The sequence below is a fragment of the Oxyura jamaicensis genome, chromosome 1, assembly GCF_011077185.1.
Source record: "Oxyura jamaicensis isolate SHBP4307 breed ruddy duck chromosome 1, BPBGC_Ojam_1.0, whole genome shotgun sequence".
NCBI classification, from domain to species: domain Eukaryota; kingdom Metazoa; phylum Chordata; class Aves; order Anseriformes; family Anatidae; genus Oxyura; species Oxyura jamaicensis.
Window position 1 is genome coordinate 46,722,950 of NC_048893.1, and position 11,113 is coordinate 46,734,062.

At 43.5% G+C, this 11,113-nt stretch overlaps 1 long non-coding RNA gene across 1 annotated transcript; it reads right to left on the reverse strand.

The window, feature by feature from the left end:
- Positions 1–289: 289 nt before the first annotated feature.
- LOC118156434 lies at positions 290–2,431 on the reverse strand. Its single transcript, XR_004746279.1, has 3 exons — positions 2,167–2,431; positions 1,798–1,971; positions 290–1,127 (listed from the first exon to the last, which is right to left on the reverse strand). It is a non-coding gene; the product is annotated as an uncharacterized LOC118156434 (long non-coding RNA).
- Between the last annotated feature and the right edge of the window lie 8,682 nt (positions 2,432–11,113).

Sequence of the window (11,113 nt, forward strand, 5' to 3'; positions counted from 1 at the left end):
TTTCTTTCTTTCTTTCTTTCTTTCTTTCTTTCTTTTTCTTTCTTTCTCTTTCTTTCTTTCTTTCTTTCTTTTTCTCTTTCTTTCTTCTCTTTCTTTCTTTCTTTCTTTCTTTCTTTCTTTCTTTCTTTCTTTCTTTCTTTCTTTCTTTCTTTTTCTTTTTCTTGGTTCCTTGCTTCCTTGCTTCCTTCTTGCTCTCTTGCTTTCTCTTTCTCTCTCTCTTTCTCTCTTTCTCTTTTTTTTTTTTTTTTCTTCCCATTTCCCACTCCCTTGCTTTCTCTTTCTCTCTCCCTCTTTTTCTTTCTCCTCTTATTTCTCCCTTAACCACCCCATCTTTCAGGTACATTTGTCTTCATGTTCCTAAAAATGCTGCATGCTCTTTCACAGATTCCCTCTCCTGTGGAAGTGGCTTGCACCCTGGTGTATGACCATATTCCTACAGACTCCCCTCCATTCCTCTCCTTTCATTCTGGGATGTTCAGCGCAAATTCTGGGCAACAGTTCTGTGTTGCATGCCCTATGTTATCTCTTTCTTGAATAAAATCCACATTGTGAATATGAGTCAGAGCATCTAGATTGTCAGAGAAAAATAGGAACAGCGGATTCTTTTCCTGAATGAAGATCAGTGGAAGCAAGAAAGCCTGGGTTATATGAGATCACTTTGCTTCCCCATTACAAAAGCCATTGAGCTTATTTATTATCTGCAGAAGTAGCTTACCTCTTCTGTTACCTCTTCTGTTACAAACACCCGTGGCATTCCTCATTGTCCACATATGCATCGAGGATGCCCTATGTTCCTCATATCCTCTAACTTTAGCAACTCACCAGGTAACCTACTAGATGACCTCCTATCCAAACAACCCTCTAGGTATGACACCACTTGTATAGAATTAAATGTTTACTGTACAGTCTGCAGCTAAACTTAAATTACTGAGCCACACCATGCTTTAAAAACTTCCTTGACTTAATCTACGTGAAAGGATACTGGATATGTTTGCCTTTTTGGGGGAACAGTATATTGCTTTTAGTATTCTGGTTGAAATACAACAGAGACAGGTCCTCAGCTGGTATAAAATGTCGCAAGTCTGCTGTGGTTAATGAAGCAACAGCAGTTTATCCCAAAGGAGGATCTGAAACAGAGGAGAATATGTAGTCTGAATTAAAAGAAAAAATCTAGAAGTTTGTTAGTCTGCAAAATCAATGCCTGAAAGATTATAGTCTTTTCTATATGCCCATATTCTCTATCTACTTATTAGTTTATCTCATAATATCTATACTCATCAGTTCATCAAATAATGCATTGAGCCTCATCCCATTCAAATAATCCTCCAGGTAACATGACACTAAGCTAAAATCTACTTGGGAAAAATGCCACTCTGTAATAGGATAAGGTAAACAATAAAGATCCAGAAACTAAGAGCTTATCCTGATCCAACATTTACCGTGGTAAGTAGTACTATTTTTCCGTACGTGCACTTCTGTTAAGTATTTCTGTGAAATCCAATATGTACCAAAAGCCTTTGAATCATCATTGTGTTAAAAAAAATAATAGGCATAGACAATTAGGTCTGGATTTAAAAAGACTGTTTAAGAATTAGATCTGTTACAGAAATATGTGAAGGCCAGACAGTGGCTCTAGGAGCAAAAAAAGAAGCTTGCTTCTTACAGAGGGATTAACATAGTTTGCCAGCCCAGATTAGTCTCCTCCTTTGGAAGAGGAGGAGTAAATAATTTTTCTCCCTTTTCAAGGTACTTAGAGTTTCCTAATCCACACAAAGGTAAAATACTTTTAGAAAATACCTCATAGGTAATGCAGCTCAGGAAAAAAAGTCAACATTTAAGAGCTGTGTTCAAAAGTCTCCTGGGGTTATTGTTTGCCGTGAGCACTGGCAGGCACCAGGCTGGGAGGGGCTTCAAGCATTTTGGAGGATAGGATTATAATGCAGAATGATCTTCACAAATTGGAGAGGTAGCCTGGGGGAAAAATAGAATAAAATTTAATAAGGGGCTAAAAAAAAACACATAATTTTTTTGGCTGTAATACTTGAAAGACGTGGCTTGAAAGATGGCTTGAAAGATGATTCAAGTTCCTTGAAAGTATAATGTTCAACATGTAGCTGAGACAACCAGCGCTGCAGGCACAAGGCTGGGAGAAACAAGGTAACTCACTGTTTTACAGGAAAGGATCCACAGGGTATCATATCACAAGCTGGAACATGAGTCAACAGTGTCATGTTTTTGTGAAAAATCACTTGTAGAGGAAAATTCTGCATAAGCAGGAATATTGCCTGCAAGAGCGTGAAGCAATCCTTCCGCTCTACTCAGCAGTGGCAAGACTGCTGCTGAAGGCTTGTCTCCACGTTTGGGCATCACCCTCCGTGGGTGAGCAGAACCAGTGGAGAGCAACACAATTAACAATGGGCCTTTGAAGACAGGATTGGATTAATTAAAATTGGTTTTAATTGATTTTTCTCCTGAGAAAGAGAGAAAAGGATAAACTGAGAAGGGTTGCTAGGATCTTCAACAGGAAAGGAAACTGTTCCCCATGTCTGTGGCTGGTTGCATCACATGAAAACTACAGCATGTAAGGTTCAAGTCTGACATTAGGAAACACCAGTAAAGGGAAGTCTCACAGAGCTGACCACTGGAAAGTATTTAAGAAAGTAAATCTTAGTCAGGAAAAACAGACAGAATTGGTCTTGCCTGTGTGGTTCACCAGGATCCCACCAGGTCAGATAGATGTCCTGACTCCGTCTTGCTGAAAATAACTGGGCCTGAGCAGGCAAGACAATGAAGAACTGTAAGAGGGAGATATGTGTATGTGTATAGGGATAACACTGTGTATTGGGGAAGATGTATTTTGCATTCATGTTTGCTGTCTCCATCCCAAACTCAAGCTGGTAACATTCTGTATGATGTTAGGATGTTATTTGCTTCTAATGCTCAAGCTTTACCAATCCCCTGTATTTATATTCCCTTCTCCTCCTTCAAATTTTTTTTTTTTGTTGTTTTTTTTTTTTTTCCTCTGGGGAGGAGTGGGGAAGGGTTTCTCACTCTTTCATCCTATTTTTTACATGTTACATTTTTGCCTTTTTACAGAAATTAGGAAAGGGCTCTGGCACATCCACATGAGGACGATGACCTCTTCATTATCACTGTGGAAAAGGGGAAGGTCCCTGCTAAGCCTGAGCAAGGCAAAATGAGGGCAAGATTTTGCACACTGAGCATTTTCAAAGAATAGTCTAGGAAAACTGAGGAGAAAATATCTCACTAATAAATATTTATTAAAAGTAGAAAAAATACCTTGGATGTGAAAGACAGCCATTACTGAAGCATGAAAAAAGGGATGTTGATCCACTTTAAAAGTACAATTTTATATGTAATGCAAATTTTCTATCATGCATAATCAGAATCTTTTTAATTGACCAAAACTAATCAGCAAGTATTTTTTTTTCTCTTAATGGGCTTAAGACTAAATAAGATCTTACATTTGCTACCAAGAAGTATCATTGTTCTTAGGGTACTAGAGCTTTCTTGTACTTTTTTGTTGTTGTTGTTAGGTATTGCAATCAATGTGGAAAGTCCCTTGACCTCAGTCAGAGATCTCTAGAGAGTGAAAATTTCAGCCACAACTAGAAATCATAGAAAATAGACCTGAGAAGTACCTTAAGAGGTCCTCTAGTCCATCCTCTCTCTCTCATAATTGAGGAACAGCCCCAAGAAAATAATTCTCAAGAGATTTTTGTCTCTGCAGTTTGTAAGAGTCATCAGCGATGGAGAGTCCTCTGCCTCCCCAAATGATCCATTCCTGAGTTTCATTAACTGAGAGGCAGAGCCTGAATGGATAAGCTGTGACTGGTCTTCTCTGGCTATGTAGGAAACTCTGGTGAAAGTTTTCCCCTTCCATCCTGTTGTCTGAGGTGTCTGCCCAGCAGCTGGAGAGTCAAAATGGAGAATGCTCCAGAGCTTCAAGCTCACTGCCAGGCTGTCAGTGCCCATGAAGGTGGGTGGCTGGGACATATTTGTTTTTGCTGTGGGTAGAGGAGCTTCTGGAAGAGGGCTGGGGGTTCGAGATGGTTATGTCTGCAGCTATTTGCTTCTTGCTGACTCCAGCAGCTTCCACTTAGAAGTGGACTTACAGCTAGGGGGAAGGGAGCAGAAAGGAAAAGAGCTTTTGAAACTGTCCCTCCAGGCCCTTTATCTTGGTGGACAAGGGACAGAACAGCCTGCCAGCTGCTAGTGCTTGTTTTTAAAGCTCTTTTGGTGTGTGTGCTTGGCAGCTTCCCCGTGACCTTCGCAGCTGGCTCTGCAAGGGAGCGGAGATCTGTAGCTGTGACCACAAGTCGGCAGGCGAGGCCTGGCCTGCTCATTCCCCGCTTCCCACACGACGGGTTCTCTCTGAAGTACCACGCTTGGCTGTGTATCTGCAACTGCCTGCACCTCACACCACCTGAATTCGTCATCTGCTGTGAGGAGAGTGTTGGTAGTTTTCACACTCGCGGTGGTGTGCTTGTGCTGTGCTGAAAATGGCATTGCACTTCCATGTAGTGCGCTAAGAGCTTTGGCTGGGCATTTAGAAGTGCATTTATTACAGCAAGGCGTTTCTAGCTGCTGCTGTCAGAGCATGTGCCCCTCTGTGGACAAGCACCCCAGGGTCCACCTGACTTCTTAAGCCCTGAGGGTTTCTGAAAGTGTGCTGGGGATCAGCCTGAGACATGGCAGCAGAAGTCTTCCTACACGTGCTGATGGGCTGTGGAGCACACCTCTGGTTAGCCGGGGTTACAGCCCATGCCACTGCCTGCTCCCGTTATTACCCGGGCTAGGGATTGAAGCCTGCAGGGGTGCGCCCATCGGCTGCCCTCGTGTCCAGGTGGGGTGGATGCAGGCAGGGGCAGTGCTTCAGCCAGGGCTTTTCTTCCACGAGTGTCTCTGTGTGCACATGTATAATTACATATAACATGAATGTATGTATAAATACATACATATATAATGTTAAAGGCAAGGTAACTTACCCTGTTTTATAGCATAGACTATGTGTAGCCAGGAACTCACTGCAGATACTTTGCTTCCTATTTGTGATTACATGGATCACATCCCTTCCCACAAACAGTTATATAAGTCTCCCATGGCAACTGCAGCGGTTGCACAGAAAAATAATGTTAGAAAATACGTATATTTAGCTGTTTCAATGAAAAAGGGCCTATTCCAAGGGTAATGGAACACCCAAACGCCAAACTCTTTCCATACCTGTGAGAGAGGCTGCAAACAGTTTCCCCGTGAGCGGCTCTGTCTGAGCTCAGCTGGAGGCAAGGAGGGCAGGCAGGGCTTTTTGTCTGGCAGAAACAGGTACAGAGCAGCTAGGAAATCTTGGGGCTGGCAGCATTTGCAGTCTATGTTTTAGCCACTGGGTGCCGCTGCCCTTTCAGGTGACAAAAGCAATTTCCCCAGCAAACAAGAGATGGTAATTTTAACAGCATGCGCTGTTATAACTCAGCCTGCGACACCAGGTTTTGCGGGGCTGCCCTTTGTCCGAAGGTTTGTGCAATAACCCCCTCCTCGCAGTCGCTGAAGGGATTCAGTTCAGCTGCAGTCAAGATGTTTCTTCACAAAAGAGTGACTTTTTATTAAAGTGCGCAAGTGATGGGTGAGTGGAATTAATAATAGAAGGACGTAAAAAAGAACTTTAAGAGGTATTTCATAAAAATGGTATGGCTTATAAAGAGGGTTAAAAGAACTGATTCTTATGATATGATTTGAGATGAAGCCACTAAAAATAAGCTATACATCTCTACTGTTACACAAACTGATATAAAGTATTAGTGAAATGAGATGATCAATTAATCCTGTTCCAAAGCTTGTGGATTACTTCAAACGTTTCCTCCATAGTCATTAAGAAAATTCTTTTTTTTTTTTTTTTTTTTTTTTTTAATCGATTGCAGATTTTTAAAATCTTCTCCCTCACATTATCCTCACTTTTGTGATCTTTATGTCAGGAACTGATGGATGTAAAGTAACTCAAACACAGAGGTCTAATGATATATTCAGACTCGTGAACATTCATTTTGCAGCCCTTGGTAGTTAGGAAAACGTGTATTTTCTTACATGGGAAAAGCATATATCTCAACATAAACAACTACTTACCAAAAAGCCCATCAGCATTTTACAGCAACTTCAGGTACATGAAGAAAATGCGATGCTGTCAGGTCATGTCTCCAACAGCAGATGGGCAGGTGCCAGATGGAAGCCACCAGTACTGGCAATGAGAGGCAATGTCAATAGATGGGGAGAGGAGGATGTGGTGGCTGGCCAGAGAAGAAGAGGGAAGGGTTGGTAGCAGCCGCACTAAGGACAAGTGCAAGGAGAAAAAGCAGCAGGGTTTGAGGGAGGGCATGTAATGGTACTGATTTTCTTTAGCGAGCCTCTCTGATGAAACAGTTGGGAGCCACTGACCTAGATTTCATGGCTCTGCAGGCGATAGAGACCAATTTCTTATCCTGGAATTCATAACTTCTTCCTGGAAATCATAACTTCTTGAATGCTGCTGGACTCTGGCCAAATCAGATATCATTTCACTGATCCTCTGCCTAAAATCAATTTATGATAGTGCAGCACTGAGAAAGCCTGACAAATAACTTCACAGAGCTGTTCTTGATTGTAGAATGGATTTCTTATTTTAAACAGAAATTTGCTTCTATTCATAGCCATTTGCTTTTACTTTCCTGATATTAGCTCACGCAACAGTGAGTTTCAGGCATGCATTTCAATGTCAAACCTTTGAAAAGAATTTCACATTTTTTGGTTATTTATATATCACCTTGTTTCACTTCCCTGTGTTCTGCAAGATCCATGATTTTAAAGAGTAAATAAAAGAAATTAAGGGTGGCTTCATGCCATTTCCGTGCAAGGTACAGGACTGATGTTCCCACAGGAAATATTCTTCTCGACTCCCTAAATGTGAGCTCAGTAAAAATCCCCAGATTCTCATTAAATGGCTGGAATGTGTCAAACTGGAGAAATAAAAACACTCTACTGAAATAGCTCAGAGAAGGTTCTGGCAGCCTCCTGCCTGATGTGTGCGTGAGTGTGCACATGTACGTATGCACATACATCCTCCTGCCCCACTCCGTGGCGCCTCGGTAGCTGGGATGCCTCTGGTGCTGGGCCCAAGTGTCCCATGGCCGTACCTCCTTTCAGAGAACGTGAAGCAGTTCGGTATCTGCTCCACAGCAGGAGGAACCCCCTTCCAAAACACCCAGATCCTCTTCCAGACAAATTCTGGTGAGCACAGCGGTGCGGGGACTCTTGGGTGGCAGCGAGGGCAGGAGCTGGGAGGGTGCTCACAGTTTCTGGAAGAGAAGAATGGGCACTTGACCCTGTTTGCAGATGTAATCGGTGTTGTGTTTTCCCAGACTGATACCTAAATCCCTTTTCCTTAATAAAGACCTCTCTGTTTGCATTGTTTCTCACATGCCTGCGTGCAGCAGGTGTAAAGGCACGCAGGGCCAGTGCCTTCAGCTTTCACAGGTCTCAGGAAGTGGGCTCAAGTTGCCAATACACGTGGCAGATGATTGAATATTGCATTCACCACGGTGGGAAAGAACAATATTTATTTAAAGAAGTAAACTAATGAAGAAGATAGCAGAAGGATGGGGGAGGAGGCAGTCACACAGCCCAACTGCCAGTGAACCTGCTGGTGGGTAGACGGAGTTTTGTACATTGTAGGTGTTTGCGCTAAACAAAGACAACTGGTTTTGTCCCAGTTAGAGCATGGGTCAAACTCGCCCTGCTTTTCAAAAAAAAAAAAAAAAATCTGACAGGAGCAAAAATGCAAATGCAGAGAAGGAGGCCTGGTTCAGGCAGCCACTTTTTTTTTTTTTTTTTTTTTTTTTTGATGCCCCACACAGGCAGGCTGGCGGGAGCAGGAATCTAAGATTTCCTGCAAAAAAATGCAGTGTGGTCTTCTGTAGTGAAGACTGGAGAATAAAACAGCGAGAGACCTACTAAGCTTCTCAGCAGGGGAAAGAGCCTGCCCACCTTCACGTGCACAGCTGAACAAATACTCCGCCTGTGCTGCAATCCAAAGATGCGGTGTCTGAGCCTCCTTGCTACTATTAGCTTTCTAAGCACGGCACAGCAACAGCAGGCTTCAGCTGAAGCTTGCACAACTCTTGCAAAAATCAGTGCTACTGCATCTTGGCTAGAGATGGCTTGGATATTCCTGAAATGCGTTGCAGAAATAATCCCAGCCTGACTGACTTCTGGAGATGTTGTTCTGACTCTAAAACAACAAAAGCTCAGGGAAAAGAAATGAGCCTGCAGAATGATCCAAATGCCTCAGACAGGTTCCATTGCTCTCTACGGATGGACCTAAGCTTGGGGCCTGAACAGAGCTGCCATTGCAATTAGTGACTTCAGGGGATCATAGAAGGGGCTCTTTTTACTACAGTGAGACTCGTAAGATGATCTCTTTCCCAGCCTTAAGCTCCCAGTGGTCCAATAATAACCAATAACTGGGATTTCCATCATATGTATCCTCAGGGAGACACATATACCACTGAATCAGATTGCAAGTTTCCTTGTGATGTGACTGCCATAAGCCTGGCAAATCAAAGAGTGCTGACAGCTTGCTGAAGGAAGGGATAGTGAGCTGAGCTGGACAGGAATTTTTCAACAAAACATCATGTCAACACCAAAACATTTAAATGAAACAATACGAGTGCCAATGAAATTTTAACGAGGAAGGTATTTCAAAGGGAGACCCATCCACTTCCGACTGATGCACAGGGATGGGCACTCTCTGGCATGCAACACGGGTCTCCCTTCTGACGAAATCACCACACGCTCAGTTTGCACATGGGGTCTCCCTCCACCCCGGCCTGCTGGAGCTTCTGCGTAGGACATACACCAGGAGCATGCTGCTTTCAGAGACAGTCTGCCAGATGGCATCCTCCCTTGCAGAATCAGAGATGTAGAGTGTTGGCAGACGCTCTCTGGGAACCAAGAGATATGTCTGTCTCTCGAGGAGGTGAGATGCTTCCAGTCCCTCTTCCAGTAGCTCTCTTTTCTGCTTCACCTCGCTTCAGATCAGCAGCTCCCACTGCCCACCAGTCGTAGGACCCAGAACTCCTTAGTGTTCTGAAATTATGGACACCACTTGCTATAGCTGGGCCTCCTGTACCCACCATTTTATTTCAAGTGCTTCAAAACCCTGCTTGATTATGTGCTATGATGACAGCAAGACTTGCAGGTCTAGGTTGATACAACATATTTGAATCCTTGAAAGTAAGCTGTTTTGGTAGTGTCTAGAAGTGAATTGTAAACAAACAAACAACATTAAACTCTTAAATGTTCTTTTTATAAATAACTTTCTAAGTTTTGAATTATTTGCAGTAAGTTTCCACAATGAGGTATTTGAGGCCAAAAGATTGCATCTGACAAATCTGAGACAGATTTAGCATCTCAGCCCTGTGCTAGCGATACTAGTCACATACCTAGTGCGGGGTGGCTTGCCTGTTTTCCACAGACACCATTTGAGATGAATGGCCTTCCTATTCCCTTGTGCAGAGACCAAATTTCATCTGTTAACTAAAGGACTCGCAACAGGTGTAAACAACTTTCCATTAGAGGTAAAGTTCACGATATATTAGACAACATCACACTTTACCCTTCCAAGATCTAATTTAATTCCTAGGATCAATAGCTCATGTTACTAATACATTTTGCCAAAACCCTGGGATCATGTCCTACATATTACAGTAATTCTTTCCAGAAGAATTTCGATTTGTAAATAATGAAGAGCTCGTACAACTCCTCCTGTTAGCAGCACTGCCGGGCCCTTTGCCAGTTTGTAAGCTGAAGAATTTTGGTGTTTAGTGCTCCCATCTGTTCAGAAAGCCTCAGGGTGAGTAGTTATCAAAAGCAATATGTGGGCTTTTTTATTCCATGTCTGCGATTTTATGGCACACTTTGTCACAAAACAGGCCACTAGGGACAGGAGATTTCCCTCCTCCTCGGCCTCTCTGCCTGGGGAACCTCTGAAGTCCTGCATACTTGATTTTTGCCCAATCTTGATCCAAACAGACCCAAAGTTGCACAAATACCTAATAATTCCCATCTTTCATGCTTCAGATAGAAACATCACTGAGTGTTTAACAGTTATGAAAGAATTAAAAGCCCGGGCATGTGTATAGTCAGTGCAGAGGAATTCGATAAACACAGCTCTATTTGAACGAGGGCTTTGAAGGCAGCCCCGCTGTCAAGGTATAAGGAAACTTTTGTTCCCCAAATGTACGCTTCAAACCCTCCTGCTGCATCACGGTAGTGCTGGTGGGCGTTCCTCTTCCCACAGGGACCGGGGGGCTCACGGGGGGACGTGGGGCTGTGGGCTTTGTGGGGATGGCCTGGTGGGAGCTGGTCCGGCCTGCCCCAAGGAACGGCACTCAGGCTGTGCTTCATGTGGGCCACCCCAGCCCTCCTGCCCTGAACATGCTCCAGCATAAAGATTATTTTCCACAAGTGACCATTTCATTAGAAGTCACTGCAGACTTGCAAGGGCAGGTAGTTTGGCAGCTACTTGCTATCTACATGCTGTGTCAATGGACTGCTTGTCATCTGTCCTCTGTCCCACCACACAGACACTCTCCTCTCCTGGTGAAGGTCCTCTCTGCCTCTTCCAACCCTGGGCAAGCGGATCATGAGGTGCAAATATTTGCATTGCATCTCATGCAGGCTCTCTCTGCAAAGGAAAGAGACACACAAAGTAGAGGTTGTCATTGACTTCTTCTGGAGGCACAGGAGATGGGGCAGCTCCGGGGCTGGTGGCACCCACTGCAGCCAGCAGATCTCACCGTCAGCAGCAGTGGGAAATGTCAGTCTTTGCAGAAACCTCTTAGTGGTTCGTCAAAAGAAAGCTGCTTCTCAACACTGCACCCAAACATTTTGAACTCCGGTGTGGTGCCAGCATATAGAGTGACTCCTCCCTCTGCATTTTATTTCTCCAGGAAAGCTTAGCTGTACAAATTAACAAACCGAACTCCTGAATTGGACAAAATAAGTGAGAAACTCAGAGGGCCCTTAGATGACAAGTAGATTTTTAACTGCTGTTTAAAGTTTCCAG